Source organism: Peromyscus californicus, unplaced genomic scaffold (assembly GCF_007827085.1).
Source record: "Peromyscus californicus insignis strain IS unplaced genomic scaffold, ASM782708v3 Scaffold_2__1_contigs__length_46816999, whole genome shotgun sequence".
Taxonomy (NCBI): Eukaryota; Metazoa; Chordata; class Mammalia; order Rodentia; family Cricetidae; genus Peromyscus; species Peromyscus californicus.
In genome coordinates this window covers 19,154,732-19,173,500 of record NW_026294540.1, presented here as the reverse complement: position 1 = coordinate 19,173,500, position 18,769 = coordinate 19,154,732, and the positions used below count along the sequence as shown (strand labels likewise).

At 47.6% G+C, this 18,769-nt stretch overlaps 1 protein-coding gene across 13 annotated transcripts in view; it reads left to right on the top strand.

Annotated features, from left to right (window-relative positions):
• Rimbp2 (RIMS binding protein 2) overlaps positions 1–18,769 on the top strand; it is a 191,720-nt gene that overhangs the window by 78,783 nt on the left and 94,168 nt on the right. The window contains exon 1 of one of the 13 annotated variants that reach the window (XM_052755508.1): positions 10,028–10,145. The exons of the other annotated variants lie outside the window; for them this stretch is intronic. The gene's annotated coding sequence lies outside the window, so the exon portion shown is untranslated. Of the gene's footprint in view, positions 1–10,027; positions 10,146–18,769 lie in introns of those variants that run through there. 13 annotated transcript variants of the gene reach the window in all.

The following is an 18,769-nucleotide window of genomic DNA, read 5'->3' as shown; positions in this document are numbered from 1 at the left end:
TCAAAGGCTAGGGCTATCGCTCTTGGTGGTAGAGCACTTGATGAGCGTGTATGAGGCCATAGGTTCAGTCCTCAGCACTGCTGGGTAAAGAAGAAACCCAGGGTCCCAGGATGTCCCTGAACTTCAGAGATCAATATCTTCCTTTCCATTTTGTCATCTAAGCTTCAGGAGCGCTGCCTCTGGCAACCTCTTAAAGAGGGCCACCGGCCCTTGACTTTGAACCAGTCCATCCAGGTAAATCCTGGTTGACCACACCTCTGCCATCTTCCTTCATTTGTAGGAGTCTCCCAGCCGGGCTAACAACTGTCCTTCCCTTTGGGGGTCCCAGGGATGGTATCAGCTGTTGTCAATGCTCGTACGCCTTGGCGCTGGCTCACCTAGAGGGTGCCAGCGGTTGGCGGAGTCTGTCTCGGCCACTGGCGGAAGGAAACCAGCTCCCAGCAGCTGTGTGGGTTCGCGGGAGGGAGGTGCGTCTGTTGGTGATCATACAATATTGTGATCGCAGATGTCCCACCAATCACAACTGTGGAAGTGTCTGTTTCCACTTTCATCTGGTGAGAGTGTTGTCAACCCTGTTCAGAGCCGTCCTCAGGGAGACAATGAGCGAGGGCTCGCTGGTGGACTGACTCCTTTGGATGACAGGTATTCAAGTCTGCAGCTTGCGGGAAGCCTGGGATGGCATCTGGCTACTGCCGCTGAGCCTCATCCCTGGGCGATCTCTACCATCGGTCATGTTCAAGGTCGATGGATGCGTTCTCTCCTGGCAGGCACTCTGCGTGGGGCACCGACGATACAGGGGATGCATATGTGCCACCCCATGAGGCTGGTGCTCTGTCACGCTCACTTTACAAATGGAGAAACTGAGTCATGGGAGCCTAGCTTTTTTGTAAATACATTTTATAAATATTTTAAATGAAAAAAGTGTGTGTGTGTGTGTGTGTGTGTGTGTGTGTGTGTGTGTGTGTGTGTGTGACTGCCATAGCATACATGTGGAGGTGAGAGAAGAACTCATGGGAGTCAGTTCTCTCCTCCTACCACATGGGTTTTAGGGATGGATCTCAGCTTGTCAGGCTTGCCAGCAAGCGCCTTGACCTGTTGAGACTTCTCAAAGCCTTAAACAGCTTGGTTACAGCCAGCTCTGGAGTACAGGCACTGGAGGGAGGCAGTTGGGCTCAGGCTATGGTATTGTCTCTTTGGTATTATCCTCCCATGAAGGCAGAGGTGACGGTATTGTCTGTGGACACGTCCTGAGAAAGGGGAGGGGCATATGAATGATGAGTTATTATTCTTTAAAGATAGCTATGTCTGCTGCTATTGCCATGAGGTAGGTCACCCCAGGCTTGTGTCTTCAGAGAATTCACACTGCTTGTCCCTGTGGGTCAGGAGTAGTGACGGGGCCTTGTTCTGCGTCTGACATAGGCTCATAGGCAAGATGTCACCTGGAGCTGGTGAGGTCCTAGAGGGGGTTCTACTCCCAAGCTCACCAAGAAGTGACCCACTTTCTACTCACATGGCTGTGGCAGCCCTGGTGGCTAGACACTCAAGGCTGAGGTGCGGCAGAGTTGGTTCCTTCCTGGCTCTGAGGGAGTGTGGCAGCCTCTCATGGTACTTCCCAGAGTTGTTGGTTTGTGGACACATTGCCTGTTTTCTCACTGGTCTTCATAAAGTGTTCTTCCTGGCATGTGTCTGTCTGGGTGTATTGGGGGAGGGATCCTCTCCTGCAGGACTTTATCTTAATAGTCAGGTTCGAGGTGGCCTGACTTCCAAATAAGACTGCCTTCTGGGAGGTGGGGTCATCAGGTCAATATGTGACTCTGGAGGCAGGGAACACAGCTCACCACACAGCAGATCCGTGTGGATAAGGTCACAGAGTCTGACATGATGCTAGGTCTCTCGCGGCCTCGTGGCCGGGCCTACTCCTCAAGCACTGACCATGTTCTTACCTCCACTCTTCGTCCTGAACCATGCGGGTCCAGCCTTAGCTGAGACCCCACTAACCCTGCGGATGCCACCACTTCTTACCCCAGCACTTTGCCTTCCCGGGCATGTAGCCAGTGAGTAGCATCCTAGAGCTGGGATAGGAGAGATCTGTTGCGAGTGCCCCTGCTTCCTTTCCCGGTGTGTGGTCTGGAAAGCTGTCCCTTGTCATGGCCCTGTAGTGTAGGGCCATTATGACTCAGCTCCTCCCATTGCCCAGGATTTTCATCCCCCAAGCTCCTCGCTCTCCCCAGCTCCTCTCTCTTCTCTGTCTTCCTTCCCCGGGTCCTCCCAGATTCTACCTCCCGGCTCATCCCTGATCCCAGCTCCTCTCTCCTTTCAGCTCTTCCCTCGCTCCTGCCTACCCCTCACACCCCTTCCCCACACCAGCTCCTCTGGTCTTTAATCTTCTCTTACCCCAGCTACCTTCTCACCTCGGCTTTTCCCTCCTCCCAGTCTCCCCCCCCCCCCCCGGCTCCTCCCTCCTTCCAAGTCATCCCTCACCCCACTCCTCCCCACAGCCCCATTATGCTCAGGGCTGTAATCACTTCCCACAGTTGCTTAGTCAGTTATCTCGGGTACCTGAGCATTCCTGCTGGGACCTGAGCTCTGCCCACACCCTGCAGAATAGCTCCTTCATTAACTGTCTGGAATCCCAGCTGCAAGTGCCATCTGTCCCCAGGCAGCATCTTCTGATGCCACTTCCTGAATTCCTGTCATTTGTGGGAGACAAATGGCCAAGAGGAATGTTTCACCAACAGAGTAGATCATGGGTCTCAGGGCTCTTGGGCGCCACCTGAGTCTCTGGATATGGAGCTATTCTGAGCTTGTTCCTTGTGTTTTAGCTGTTAATGAAGGTCTGGCTACACAGAGCACATATCACGCATCACCAGGGGAGGTCTGCCATGGGTATGATTCAAAAGGAAAGAAGTCTTTGCATTAAAAATGGAGCTGTTCAAAGCCAAGACCCACATACAACAGCGTAGCCTGGGTGGGGAAATCTAACTCCATATTACCACCTTGGATTCTTTTTTTGCCCAAAGTATAGGACTGATGGGTGCACCTGCCTTGCCAAGTGGTTGCCATGACAACCACAGAGTTTCCTTTTAGCCTGGCTCGCTCCCACCACCATATTTATAGAAGCGGCCCTCTTCAGTTGCCTTTTGTGGTTATTGTTCAGAATGCAAGCAGACGCCAGCGAAGTTCCACCAGACATGAAGTGTGCTATTTCCAGGGTCTCTGACAATGTCTGTCCCACAGCTACAGTGATGGGCTTTGGTTGGCATGAGCTGTTTTATACCCCAATCTTCCCAAGGTCAGGGCCATAAAAATACCATTAAACTTCTTCCTGCAAATCAGAGGCTAACTTGGGGAACCGTGCTATCCCCTATGGGTAGAACTTAGTTTTAGATTTTTAAAAAGCTTCCTAGCATTTCTGAGAACTGTTCTCTGGCTTTTCTGAGTCCCACAGGAAGTGCTTTCTTTAAGAGAGGCACAACTCTGCCCAAAGACGAATGCGGTGTATGCACGGGACCGCATAACGTGCAGTTCACCTCAGAGGTCCAAAGATGAGGTCAGGTCACTGTGTCCAGGATAGCAAGCAGCAGGCGTTGTACAGTTTGGGTTGCCATGTCTCAGTCACTGCTGCTACGCAAGATGTGGCAGTCATCGGGGAAATGCTTGTTTCCTCTTAGGGCTTTCATGCTGAATCTTCGTGCTCAGTGGGATGTACTTTCTGTCTTAATAGAGGGAGAAGTCTCCAAGGGCATCTGAGGCACAGGGTAAATGGTTCCGTGAGCAAGCTCTGGGGTCAGAACACTTTTTTGAATCCCGGCTCTACCGTCACCTTCCTGTGTGACCCCAGCAAGTTAGTGAACTGCTCTGTGTTAGTTTTCTCCCCTAACGGGGGTGATGGTGATACTGGATCCGAAGAGTCATTGTCGACTTCGAGCGAGTCAGAGTTGAAGAGATGCCTAGGGCCAACAGGATGGCTCTAAGGGTAAAGGGGTCTGCTGCCAAGCCTGACCACCTGAGTTCGATCACTTGGGATCCACATGGTGGATGGAGAGAACCAACTCCTGCAAGTTCAACTCCTCTGAACTCCCTACATGCGCCATGATGTGCGCATATGTGCACATGTTAGTACTCAGGCGTGCACACACCCATATTTAGTGTTTCTGCTGAAGAATGCCTTCATAGTCAGCTTCTTTTGTATCTGGCTCATTTTGTGTGTGTGTGTGTGTGTGTGTGTGTGTGTGTGTGTGTACACAGGTGTATGCAGATGCACCTGCCTGTGGGGCATACATGTATGTGCAGGTGTGTGGAAGTCAGAGGCCAACCTTAATGTCATTTTATAGGTACCATCTGCTTTAGATCCATTTTATATCTTGAGAGAGTTTCTCACTGTCCTGGGACTCACCAAGTTAGCGATGATGGCTGGTCAGAGAGGCCCAGGGATCCCCTTTTTTCTGAATCCCTGGCTCTGGGATTCTAAGCATGTGCCATCATGCTGGCTTTTTTTCATGGGTTCTGGGGATTGAGTTCAGGTCTTCCTGCCTATAAGGCAAGCAGCTCACCAACTGAGCCATCTACCAATCCTCGATTCTGGCCTTTATGTTCTTTTGACCGAGTACCTATGGTTGGGCATGCTTGTATGCTATATGTGATGCTTGTGTGTAGGCTATGTGTGATGCTTGTGTGTAGGCTATGTGTGATGCTTGTATGTGGGCTCTATGTGATGCTTGTAGGGTCATGCTAGCAGAGCTGTGGGCTTTATTCACAAACATGAGATTTCACACATAGCTCCCATCATTCTCCTACCTATCCTCCTGGCCTTGGCAGAGTCGCTGATGATTCTTCTATAACAGGGAGGGTGCTGATAACTTCTGGCATATTTCTGGGCACTTACTATGGACTTAGCAAATTTTCTTCTTTTTTGGTTTTTCGAGACAGGGTTTTTGAGACAGTGTAGTTTTTGGTGCCTGTCCTGGATCTCATTCTGTAGACTAGGCTGGCCTCGAACTCACAGAGATCCGCCTGGTTCTGCCTCCTGAGTGCTGGGATTAAAGGTGTGTGCATTGCTTGGATTTAGCAAATTTTCGATCTGGATTATGCCATTTTGTCTCCAGAAAAGCTCTGTGGGGTGAATAAGACCTGTGGGCGCTGGAGGTCACGACAGAACTGATGTAAGAGCCCTTGGGGGCTGTTTTTTCCGTCACCACTTGGACAGTGCACATGGCTCAGTCAGTCTAGGCTGGTGGTTCTCAACCTCCCCAATGCTACAACCTTTTAATACATGTTGTGGTGACCCCGTCCCCCAACCATAACAATATTTCGTTGCTACTTCATAACTGTAATTTTGCTACTGTTACACATCATAACGTAAATATCTCATATGCAGGATACTTGATATATGACCGCTGTGAAAGGGTCAGTAGAGCTCGTGAAGGGGTCGTGACCCACAGGTTGAGAATTATTGGTTTGGGTTCTCACAGACCCGCTGACCACTGTTAAGGGTCCAGTGCAGACAGAAGACCGACATGAACATTTGCCTGTGGATTTGTCTGCTGAAGTTTGTGCTGCTCGGTCTAAATCACTGGGGAGAGTTTCCCCCTCTTTGACCTCATTGCATGAATCTTTAGAGTCAGGACTGTGGATGTACTGCATTGTCAAGACGTTATTGTGGACAGGGGACTCTCATTACTGACTCTAAGCTATCGACATCACCATTATTGTGTGAAGCTTCCCCTATATTTTAGACAAGGCTTTTTCTGAGAGTGATTTTTATCATTGTCTTGAAAAGGAGTTTTCTTTTCTGAACATATTTACTTTTAGAAAGACGAGGTGACTTGTGCTGAAGGTCACTTGGTGTTTATGGTGGGAACATTTGGCTGCTTTCTGGAGGGTTCAAATGTCCACTGACAGAGTTGGAGAGATGGCTCAGTGGTTAAGAACACTGGCTGTTCTCCCGGAGGATCTGGGTTCAATTCCCAGTACCTGCATGGCAGCTCACAACTGTCTGTAACTCCAGCTCTAGGGGATCCAACACCCTTACACAGACATACATGCAGGAAAAACACCAATTCACATAAAATAAAAGTAATACATAAATCATTTTTTAAGAAGTCTGCTGACATTTGCCCCGTGTAACCAAACAAATCCCGAGAATGTGGGCTCTTGGAGTCATTCAATCCCACACAGGCAGCAGTGACATCCATTACATTATAAGCAACTCTTCCAATTTCACTCCATGGGCATGGCTTCTGATCACGTGGGTCACGAAAAGAGAAGCAGGGATGGTTGGGTATAAGTCAGGCTGGGGCAGCTTTTCTCAAATCTCTCCTGCACCATGATGGATTCCTAGCATTAGTTTAATATCTAAAAAAGATGGGTCTGAGGACCGTGTCTTAAGGACCCCATTTCAGGACACTATGACAGCCTCATTTAGCAACCTCCAGTCCCTCCAGAGTGGAAGCTGTAATCCCCTGCCTTACCACCCAGCCAGGAGGCTCCTGTGGGCTTTATTGTGTCTTGAGGCCTTAAACAGAAGTCTAAGTAGTTCCCTCAGGAAGTGTAGGCGTGAGATGAAAACCTTGGATGGACATAAATCGAGATCTATCTTCCTAAACAGTTCATATAGCCACGCTCAAGTGCCCCACTCCACCCCATAGCCCGACATCATTATTTAGCTAGAAAAACCAGCTACATTATGTAACACTAAAGGAATTCAGGGCTTGGAGGATGCTGCAGGGGCATACACGGGCATACATACACACGCTTCAAAATGTAGCTTGCTGACTTTACACAGAGCCTGGCTGCTCCGAGCTCTGCTGCCTCAGGGGAGAGCCAGCAGACTCCGTTCCCTCAAAGGCTGTAGCAGTGAAGACTTGGAAAAAAAAAATACAGAGCCTTGGCAGCCTGCACTCCAGGTCACTCTCTCTGCAGGAGCAGGTACAAGTAAAATGTTCCTTCTACACATGGGACTCTGATAACCCATCACTCCACTTCTTAGTACCATGGGACAACAGGGCTTATCCCAGTGGTTCTCAACCTTCCTAATGCTGCAACCCTTTAATACAGTTCCTCATATTGTGGTGACCCCCAGCCATGATATTATTTCATTGCTACTTCATAATCATAATTTTGCTCCTGTTATGAATTGTAATGCAAGTATGTGATATGTGACCCCCCCAAGGGGTCACGACCCACAGGTTGAGAACCACTGGAAGACGCAGCATTGCGGGCCCCCCCCCCCGACAAGGGCTCCCTCTTTTCCAGCAGAGCCAACTGGACTGGGGAACATTGAAGTTGCTGGCACTTTCAGTTCCCCTGGAGTGGCCCTGTTATCTATATGAAGTGTCTTGGGTTCGGAGTGTGGGCTAATAAATTGCATAACAAAGGAATCTCTTACATAGCCATCATGTGGGGTGTGTGTGTGTGTGTGTGTGTGTCTATGTATGTGTGTCATGTGTGCATGCATGCCATAGGTTGTGTGTGGAGATCAGAGGACAACTTGTGGGAGCTGGTTCTCTCCTTCTACCTTGTGGGTTCTGGGGATTTGAACTCAGGCTGTCAGGTTTGGTGGCAGTCACCTTTACCTCCTGAGCCACTTATTGACCCCCTCACTCTTTTTGATAAATCCCAAACTTGTGGCTCTCTGGTTCCTCCCGATACCATGAAGCAGGTAAGAACCACAGGACCACGGAGTGGGACATCCCTAATGTCTGTATAAAAACCAAGAGCACCCACTCTTTCAAGTGTTGTCCTGTGACAGGTGACATGGGCTGCCGACCTGCAGACAGGGCCTGTTAGCTGTAAAGAAGCCATGTCAGGGGACCCGCCAAGGGTGCTGTGACTCTTCTTTGGATGTGATGTCCAAATCATTCTGAGTCAGGCTTGTCCCTGCGCCACTCTTCCCAGTTCTGCTGCACAGAACCACAGCTGGACCAAAAAAAAAAAAAAAAAAAGTGTTGAAATTTTCTAGTAACCAAGTCACAGAAAGAAAAGAAAAAGCCAACATATTAATATTAGCAGGTGCTCAGTGGGGTGTGCTTTCAATATGATCAGGTTAGTATGAAGTCAGGGTGAGTTTTGAACATTTCGTGTTGTCTCTCTTTTGGTACCAAGTCTGGAGAACCAGGTGTGTCCCGTTCTTGAATCATGACCTGGGCCACTGTGGCTGACTGCCAAGGGGCTCCTGCACTGGCTGCAGCCTGACTTGGTTTCTCACACTTCTGCTATTCTCCTTGGGCTGTGGGTGCCAGAGAGCTGAAACAACAGGTCCTGCCTTTGATCACCTTGTTGTATCGTTTTCTCAAAAAGGTTCCTGGACCTAAGAGATGGCTTGCTGGGCAAAGCGCTTGCCACACACATATGAGGGCCTGAGTTTGAATTCCCAGAACTCACATGAATTTGAACACGGTAGTCCCAGGGCAGCTAAGGTGAGACAGGAAATGGGGACAGGTAAATCACTGGGCTAACCTGGTACACACAGCCATGAAGAAGAGAGATGCTGCCCCAAAAAAGTGGGAGGGGAGAGATACCACCCAAGCTCGTCCTCTGATTTCCATAGGAGGGCCATGGCATGTGTGTGCCTGTATTCACATAGACAGATGTGCTGCACACACACACAAACACACATGTCCATGTATCACAGAGGCACACATTTACACATCAAATAAATAATGTAAAGACTAAAAACAAATAAAGACACACTTAAAAATTGAAGATTAAAAAAAAATCATGACTGTTGTGGGGCTCCCAACAATGGGGAAATGATGTGTGCGTGGGTGGGTTCTGGCTCTTACCTGGGCTTGGGACGTTTTACCTCCCACTGGGTTTCCATGTCCAGCTGTGATATGAGGGTTTGTGCCCAGCCTTATCGTATCTTGTTAGGCCACGTTCTGTGGATATCCCTGGGAGGCTGGTTGTTTTTGTTTTTTGTTTTTGGTTTTTTGTTTTTTGTTTTTTTTTTTTTTTTGGTTTTTCGAGACAGGGTTTCTCTGTGTAGCTTTGCGCCTTTCCTGGGACTCACTTGGTAGCCCAGGCTGGCCTCGAACTCACAGAGATCCGCCTGGCTCTGCCTCCCAAGTGCTGGGATTAAAGGCATGCGCCACCACCACCCGGCTTGTTTTTTTTTTTTTTTTTTTGTAAGTGTGAAGGTCTGAGTTCAATTTCCCAGCACCCATATAAAACACCAAGCTTGTAGCCTACTCCTGGGATGCCACTGTTAGGGATAGGTACAGAGGATTCTCTGAGGCTCACTGATCAGCCAATCCAACCTATTTGGTAAGCTCTAGGCCAGTGAGAAACCCTGCCTCAAAAGAGGTGGACAGATTTGAGGAACGACACATGAACACCTGAGGTTGATCTCTGGCCTCCATACACACACACACACACACACACACACACACACACACACACACACACACACACACACACGCGCGCGCGCGCACACACACACACACACATGTACACGCATACACACTTCAAATGAAACTGTTGGGAAGTAAAGCTGTTAGATGCAATTTGGTCTGGAGACAGGTTCAGCTACAGCCACAGCATAAATCAACATTTGTTCAAGCGATGGAAAATGCTTGACCCTTGTCCTGGTGAGCACGCTTCTCCAAAATGTGTTCTCAAGGCAAATAACGCATCCAGGAGCTAGATGTGACATGCTGCTAAGGCCGGGTACTGCTGGGCACTGTGGTTCAGGGATCCAAGGACTCTCTGGGTCAGACCATCTCTCCCTGCCAGCTCTCCACCTGTCCATGCTGAGCTCAAGCACCCAGCAGGCAGCGCAGCCTCACCCCCCTCTCTCTCTCCAGCCCTCTCAGTTCCTGCCAGAACAAAGGACTCTGTTTATATCAGAATTGAAATCTTCAGACTGGAACACTACCTGCTTTGGTCTCAGACTCTCAGGAGTGAGCAGCATGCTAAACGGCTAGGGAAAAGAGAGGGGAGCGTGAGGGAGGGAGGGAGGAGTTCCAAGGCAGGCTTTCTGTGGCCGGGATCTTCATAGCTCATAATCTATGAGGATTCTGTACCAGGGGAATCAATGCCATCCAAGGAATCAGCAAGGACACTACCGTGAGCCTGGCATGGACCATGCAACTGGACATCCCAGGGTGACAGCATCATGGAGCGCAAAGTCCCAGATAGAACACGTGGTATGTCCTCTCTTCAGGGACTTTGAGGGGCTGGTGTGAGGTAGACAGGAGGTGAAGGAAATTGGGATGGAAGAGGAGGAATCGGGATGGGAAGGCAAGGAAGTAAGCCAAGCTGCCTAGGTGGCTGGAACCAGCATGGCAGGGTTTCCTGGTGTCCACTAAGGGCTTCAAAATGAATGGTAGATCAGCAGGTGGGTTGATAGCAAAGCACAATTCAGGTCACTTTTGGTCAGTGACAACCTTGGCAGATTCCTCTGTCTTGAGAAACAGTCTAGAAAAAATATACTGACTGCTGAGCAATAACAGTTTCTAGAAGCCAAGGATCACGAAACTATTTGCCTTGTGGCCGCATTGGCAATAAGGGTGGCATGACATCTTCTTTTATTAAGGATTTATTTTATTTATGTGTATGGGTGTCTGTCCACGTATGGGTATGTGCGTGTTGGCTGTAGGTATGCATGGAGGCCAGAAGAGGGTGCTAAAGCTGGAGTTACAAGTGGTTGTGAGCCACTTGTGATCATATTGGCAATAAAGATGACATGCCACCTTCTTTTTGTTTGTTTGTTTGTTTGTTTTGTTTTGTTTTGCTTTTTCGAGACAGGGTTTCTCTGTGTAGCTTTGCGCCTTTCCTGGAACTCACTTGGTAGCCCAGGCTGGCCTTGAACTCACAGAGATCCCCCTGGCTCTGCCTCCCGAGTGCTGGGATTAAAGGCGTGCACCACCACTGCCTGGCGCCACCTTCTTTTATTAAGGATTTATTTTATTTTAAATTATGTGTATGGGTGTCTGTCTGTGTGTGGGTTTGTGCATGTTGGGTGCAGGTATGCATGGAGGCCAGAAGAGGGCGCTAAAGCTGATGTTACAAGTGGTTGTGAGCCACCCATTGTGGGTGGTAGGAATCAAACTCAGGTCATCAGCCAGAGCAGTATGCACTCTTAACCACCAAGCCATCACCACTTCTTGCAAGAGGCCCTAATGTCATGGACTCTTGAGGATGAAAGTGTGACTTGCTTGTCTTAATTTTCACATTTTGGCAAAATCTATGTGACTCTACTATGCTGTCCCCTTGGGGGTCCCCAGACCTTGGAAATGGGGAGATCTTTATTAAAAAGAGTATAAATCCCTCCTTGGTCAGTGTGGGATGGGCCTTTTTCTCTGCATGCTCATGGTCTCTTCACCTATAGTTGATATCTTTGCATCCGAGTTTAATTTCTCAGCAACATGGTGGTTGCAAGGTTGCTTGTTCTCTGATCTAGAATAGCAACTGCATTTCCTTTCTGAAAACTAGTAATGTAAACTTTTGAAGGTGCATTTTCTCATAACCTAAGACAGTTCCCCCAAAGCAGAATTGAATAAATGTATGGGCACATGGCTGATAAATGTCTGAAAAATTTCAAACTTACAAATACTAGAAATTAATTAAATTAAAAGGATAAGGCTTTTTATGTACACAATGTAAATTTTTTTGGAAATAACAAGGCCATGTGTTGGCAAAGGTGTGGGAAAATATGGAGCTCCTGAGAGAGAGGAGGTGGAGCCAGTCTGCTGGAACTCCAAATAGCCTTGCACCTCCCACAGAGCAGAAGACAGAAGAACAGCCCCAGGGGTGGGAGACAGTCAGGAGAACCCTGAGGGACAGATAGACCACATTGTCTGGGCTTCACTGAACATATGGCTAAGTTTTTAAAATTTATTTTTTATTTAAATTCTTAAGTTAGCAAACCAAGTTGTGGATTTCATCATGACATTTTTCATACATAAATGCCATCATATTTTTATTTGTCCCCTTTGCCACCCCTTCTGCTCTCCCCTTGCTGGTTCCTTTCCTCCTGCCAAACAGCCCCCCCCTCCACTTTTGTGCAATATAGATTCCATTAACTCCCTCTTTTTTTCTCTTTCTTTTTAAAAGATTTGTTTTATGTAATGAATGCTGGAGTGAAGGCTCAGTGGTTAAGAACACATACTGCTCTTGCAGAGGACTCCCGTTTGGTTCCTAGCGTGTGTGTGTGTGTGTGTGTGTGTGTGTGTGTGTGTGTGTGTGTGTATGAGTGCAGTTGGGCACAGAGGCCAGCAGAGGGCATCAGATTCCTTGAGGTTACAGTTGAAGTAAGGGAGTTGTGATCTGCCCTGTGTAGGTGCTGAGAACTGAACCCTGGTCTCTGGGAGAGCAGCACATGCTCTTAACCACTGAGTTATTTCTTTTACCTTTCATGGAAGGGGGTGGCACATGCCTTTAATCCCAGCACTCGGGAGGCAGAGGCAGGTGGATCTCTGAGTTTAAGACCAGCCTGGGCTACAAAGTGAGTTCCAGGACAGCCAGCAACCCTGTCTTGAAAAAATAAACAAAACAAAACAAAAAAGATTGCCCTTAAGATCTTTTTTTCCATGGTCTTTTTTCTACTTTGCTCACACGCATACACACCCCTTGTCATTTGGAGTCTGGCTTATTTCCCTTGAATCTGAATCCCTCCAATTTTATCTGTTTCCCTGCAAGTATCATGATTTCTTTCTTCTCTATGAATCAAACTCCACCACAAACCCCACCCACGCTTCCTTCATCCTTTATACCTGCTGGTCAGACATCACCTTACAGGTCAGTCTTGCATCAGGGTCCCACAAGTGTCTTCCCAGACCCTCTAAGTGTTGCCCTAAGGGGTTGATGAAGAACAAGGGCAGGCGGACCAGGGTTCTGCATCCTCACCTTCCTTATAGAGATTGTTTATTCCTGTCTGCCACAGCATCCTGATGAATGAGTTTGTGATGACAGCCCTGGACCAATCAGATATGGCCACTAGCTGGGGTAGCTGCTGAGTGCATGAGAATGCTGGACTGCAGCATCTGGCCTTTCTCTGCCCTGCTGTAGATCTGAGGACACCCTTGTCACACAGAAAAAAATGAATCCTTTTTTTTTTTAAAAAAAAATAAAGGCTCATTCCTATAGTAATTACTTGAAACTGTGGGGTTCAAGGACTCTTTCTTGCCCACCCTCCTCTTTGCTCAAACCCATTTGCTGTTTTCTTTTCTGAAGAGGATTAGGCATTTCTAAAGCAAGGAGATTAAACAGACCCATGGCGATGGAGACTCACATGGGCTTCTGAGCTGAGACTCTGAGATAGTGTCGGTGTGAAGTTGAGCCGAGGCTTGCAGACTTGAGGTGATGTCTCAGGTCCTGTCTTCCCCATGGGCTCAGTCCTTCAGGAAAGGGACTGTACCTGGGGAAAAACTCAGGGTTCTGAGTCCCAGTGGAGCTACAGTATCAGAGGGAAAGATTCCAGCTGGGTGCATGGATAGATTGCAGGTCCCGAGGCGGCAGCTCACACATGGAACTGTCTCTAGCTACATGATGCTATGGCTCCCCCATGAAACCATGCATTTTGCCTGATGCTTCAGCCTAGGTCTCAGCTGTGGCTAGTGGCATCCTGGCAGCCCCGATGTTGTCTTCCTGATCACCTGCCAAAGCCCTACCTGCTTCCGATTCTCCCAGAACCCCTGCTCTCATCTCCTTGGGGCCCCTGCTCTTGATAAAGCCATGGACTCATTTCGCTTGCCAGGCTTAGTTCATGTCATGTCCCCAGACAGTCCTGTTTCTCCTCTCTCTCTCTCTCTCTCTCTCTCTCTCTCTCTCTCTCTCTCTCTCTCCCTCTCTCTCTCTCTCTCTCTCTCTCTCTCTCTCTCTCTCTCTCTCTCTCTCATTTTGATTTGTCTTTTCCTAAAACCTAATCCATCTAGCAATCTGTGGTCCTTTGTAGGTCTCCCCAACTAGGATACAACCTATAAGAGCAGGGTTTGTTTTGGGGCTCCCTGGCATGCCCCAGTACTGTATTTGGGGATTCTGAGCAGGTTGGTATAGTTACCTGGTCAAAGTCACTGACAGGACATTGGGACACTTCTTCACCCATAAGAGAACCTTCAGTTTGCACAAAGCATCCCGAGTTAGGCACCTTGTAAGCATCTAAGCATCTGTTAGCCTGCCGATGTACTCAGCAGCCCAGAGGTGGATCTGAGGCACAGTGTGGTCCTCCAAGGTATGATACAGTTTGAATCCCCCAGCTAATTGCTGCTCTAGCCTCATGGTCTGTGGATGCTTCAAAGGAAACCACTCCAACTTCTCTTGTGAAGGAGCCAGAGACCAGAAGGGCTTTGAAGGTCTGGTGGGTGTTGAGAGCTCTTCTTTTGAGCAAAGCCACATTGAAACGGAAGAAGGAAGTTGGTGTCTTGGGCCTGAATATGGCTGCAGTCAGGCTCACAGGACCATGCAGGAAATGAGGAGAACAAGCCTCTAAAAAAGCATAGCCCCATGCCAGAGAGAGGGCAGAGCGCTAGTGTTAAACACTACTTGGGGGAAGTCTGAAGAGCCTCCTGTCACTGAACACAATCTGTGATGGATGGTACAGCCTTGGGAACTGACTAGAGCCTGGATATGGGTCCTGTCTGATCTGAGATGTTCAGACTCTCAAACTATATCCTAATAAACCTTTTTTCCCCATGAAGTACCCAGCACCAGGTGTTTCTGTTATAGCAACAAACTAGAAAAAGACAGTGTATCCATTGAGTAGAAACAGTGTATCCATTGAGTAGAAACAGTGTATCCATTGAGTTGAGACAGTGTATCGATTGAGTGGAGACAGTGTATCCATTGAGTGGAGACAGTGTATCTATTGAGTTGGACTTTGAAATAGATTTGCTGTGTGATCTTCCTTATCTCTTCTTACCTCTCTGAGCTACAGTCTCTGGAAGAAGCCTGTAATAGACAGTTAGGTCCGATGACAAACACATGGATGTTTACAGCTAATTGTCTGGAAACACAGACAGCACTGGCAGATTTTCAGCTGGTATTTTTTTTTTTTGCCAGAAAATATCTATCCTTATTTTCCTATTAGATTTCTTATTTTTAAGTGTTGGTCACAATCTCTAAACCTTGAAAACACATAAGTATGTGGACCATATGCAGTCATCTACCGCCATGCTGGATGCTTTCACTCTCTAGCCTGCAGGGTGCACTCAGGGAGCTGTTTCTCACCAGGGTTCTAGGGGCATGCTTATGTCAGCTTTCAGAGCGAGCCCAATGACCCTGCAGGAAGAAAGAACTTCATGTTTGTTTACAATGCTTCCAGCTAGCCAGAGCAGAGCTCCTGTGCTTAATATTGCCCTTTTCTCCACCTGAGTCCTGCTCACAAAGGGACAGTTTCAAAACTGACCCGGCTTGTCCCTAAGCTTGATGGCTCCTCTGTATCTTGTCCAGACTAGCAATTCAAGCATTGGGAGACATCATTTTGAATCCTGGAACTTGTGGATTTAGTAGGAAAGGGCTTTCCTTAGGATGTGACAGATGCTCTGTGAATGGCCTGGCTGGAAGAAGCTATATCGGGAACATGGTGGCACTGATTTCCTATTGGCCTGTACCACAATCTGTCACCTAACATAGGGTGGTCACATCCATCTCCCAAGGTCTTACTAGGTAGTCCTAGCAGACCTGGTAGTTATTATGTAGCTCAGGATGACCTCCAATTCATGGTGACCATCCTGCTTCAGCCTCCCAAGTGCTGATATTACATGGGTGGACTGTCACACCTGTCTATAACATCATTTTTAAACAATGATTGATTGATTGATTTTGGGTTGGATTGGCATAAGGAAAGGCAGTCAGCCATCAATCTTAGGGGCTACTCTTTGGGAAGGGAATGGGTCCCTCTGAGTGCTGATGAAGTTTTCTCTGGTAATGCGGATGGCTACTCCATATGTGTTTCACATACCATATCACCTCCTCAGGGATAGTTTGCTGAGCCAGCATCCTCATCCCCTGGTGTGCCTGAAGCGGCCATCTTGGGGAATTTCCAAGGCAATGCTGGAGGCTCAGGGCCGGAAGGAGGTGGGGTGGGGGGGAGAGGCTGGTGGAGTCTTAATGGAGAGTGTCATCATTTCTAAACCATTAATGAATCCTCTCTGGAAGAAGCAGCACCTTTTAAAAAAGTTGCTTAATGTTTTCATGGCCTTGTTATCTGTGGAGAGACAGAGGCTCATCTTTTACAGCAACAGATATAATTGATGTTCCTTCCTTCCTTCCCACATTAGTGGCTAGTAAATTCTGAGCTTAGCCATACCATGCAGCAGTCAGCCAATGTCCTAGGCATGGGATTCCAGCTGTACAATTTCCTATATATGTCCCCCTCTCTTCTCTCAGCCCACTGTTCTGATCAGTCATATTTCATGACTATTTTATTAGTATTTTATTTAGTACCCTTCAATCCTTTTTAGGAGTTAGGAATAGTCTATGTGCTCTTGTGTTCAGTTCAACCTGTGGGGTCGCATCTCCTGCAGGGATACATCTCTTAAGTCCACAGGTCATGCTGAGGTCATAAAGAATAAAAAATGACCCAGAAGTTCTCTCAGGCAGGAGGAGGGTCTCAGAGGGTTAAAGCACCACGAGTCTCAGAGGAATCCTTGGCCAACTTTCCCAGGCATCTATCAGTAGTCATAAACACATACTTTCCATCTCTATGGAAACATATACCTGTTGTGAATTTTTAATATGAATGAAATTAAACAATGTATGACTTTGGGGGCTCAGCTTCCTTCACCTCGCAGCACGCTATTGAGGATTTTCTCAGAGTAGAAGGAAATTGAGGTTTAGAACTGCCTCCACATCATTCTGAGAAGGCAGACTATTGTTTAGGCTGCAGCCCCCCCTCGCTCGCATAATGTTTTTTAATATTCAAACGATCTCATGAAAGTCACCAAGAATGGAAGGGTTAAACGATTTTCTCGTGATCAAACTTGGAATGGTGGGGACTAGACCTCCAGGCCAGGCTCTTTGAGGTGTGATTATCCAGATTATCCTGCAGGCGGCCAATTAGCTGGTGTCAATGCCACCAGGCAGATGTGGCTGGGATGGCCAGGACCCTGGACAGCGCAAACTAGTCCCTTCTGTTTGGTTTTTGAGAATTTCGTGTATCATACTGTATTAACACCATGTTTTCCACCCCCCCACACTCCTCCCATGCTCCCTACTCCCTCTCAAATTCATGACCTCTTCTTTAATTATTATTGTTACATACATACGTATATTATATAAATACAGACTGCTGAGTCCATTTAGTGTTGCTCATATGTACATGTGTTTAGGGCTCACTACTGGGGACTGGATAATTTATCAGGGGGCTTGTCCTTGGGGAAGACTGATGATCTTTCTCTTTCTCTCTCTCTCTCTCTCTCTCTCTCTCTCTCTCTCTCTCTCTCTCTCTCTCTCTCAGCAGCCATTGACTGCCTGTTGCTCTTCATCTAAGGGTGGGGCCTCTGGAGATTTCTCCCACCCACACTGACAAGTCAACCAGTGTTGTCATTGTGCAGATCTTGTTAAGGCGACTATGCTATTGAGATTTCTTGAGCATAGCTTTCTTGTCACATATTAAAGACAGTCTCACAGCGGTCATCTTGTCCTTGTCCTCTGACTCTTATAATCTTTTTGCCCCATATCCTGTTTGTTCCCTGAGCTTTAGGTGGATGGATTGTGTTGGAGACGCAGCAACTGAGGATGAGCACCTCAGGGTTAGCTGATTTGTTGTCTGCATTTTGACCAGCTGTGGCTTTCTGTGGTGGTCTCCCATCTGCTTCAAAAAGAGGTTTCATGATGAGGGTTGAGAGCTGCACTTATCTGTGTATATAAGGACAGGTGTTAAGAATGCAGTTGGGAATTATACTGGTTTCTCCATGGTCCCCTCCTTTGCATGGTGCATATCTCTCTACCCCCGAAGATAGATCATCTTCAAGACCCCTTCCCCCCACCCCCCGCAGCAACCCCATCCTCCCTGCCAATGTCACCAGGCTGGCACCATTTGCAAATTCTTCCTAGAGAGAATGAGATGACAGGCACCACCCAGTGTTGGCTTACTTTATCATGGATGGTACCATTCTTGTATGGTAGTATTAGACTAGACTTCATGTTGTAATGGCGCAGTCTATATTCAAAACCAGTGCGGATGATCTTTGTAATTTGTAAATTATTACACATGTCCATATGTGAGAGTGAGTTTAAAACTTCTGCAGCTCTGCTCAGATGACGAAACCAAAGTGAATGACTCATAAACAAACACACAAAACTAACCAAGTTCAGGATGCAAACCCAGTCTCCTTCGATACGCCATTACAATCCTTAAACCAAGTTTCCCTTTGGAGATAAAGAAGTTACAGTCAGGGTTGGGCTTACTGTGCAAGAGCAAGGAGCCAGATTTGATTCCTGGAAGCCTACATAAAAAACCTGGACTCAGCAGAGTGACTCTGTAATCCCAGCAATGGGGATGCTGAGACAGGAGGATTCCAGGGACTCTCTGGTCAGCCAGTTGAGCTGAGTCAATGAGTTTTAGGTTCAACGAGAGACTCTGCCTCAAAAAAAAAAAAAACAAAAAACCAGACACTCAGTGTCAACCTCTGCACTCTCCACCCACTTGTGTGCACACATGCATACACATTCACACACCACACACACACACACACACACACACACACACACACACACATGGACACGCACACTTACACACACCCTCCCACAAAAACGTTGCGTTTGAAAGTTTACATTGCTGCGGTTGACCTCTTTCAGGCTCCTGCTGGGTCTTCAGTGTTTAAACTCT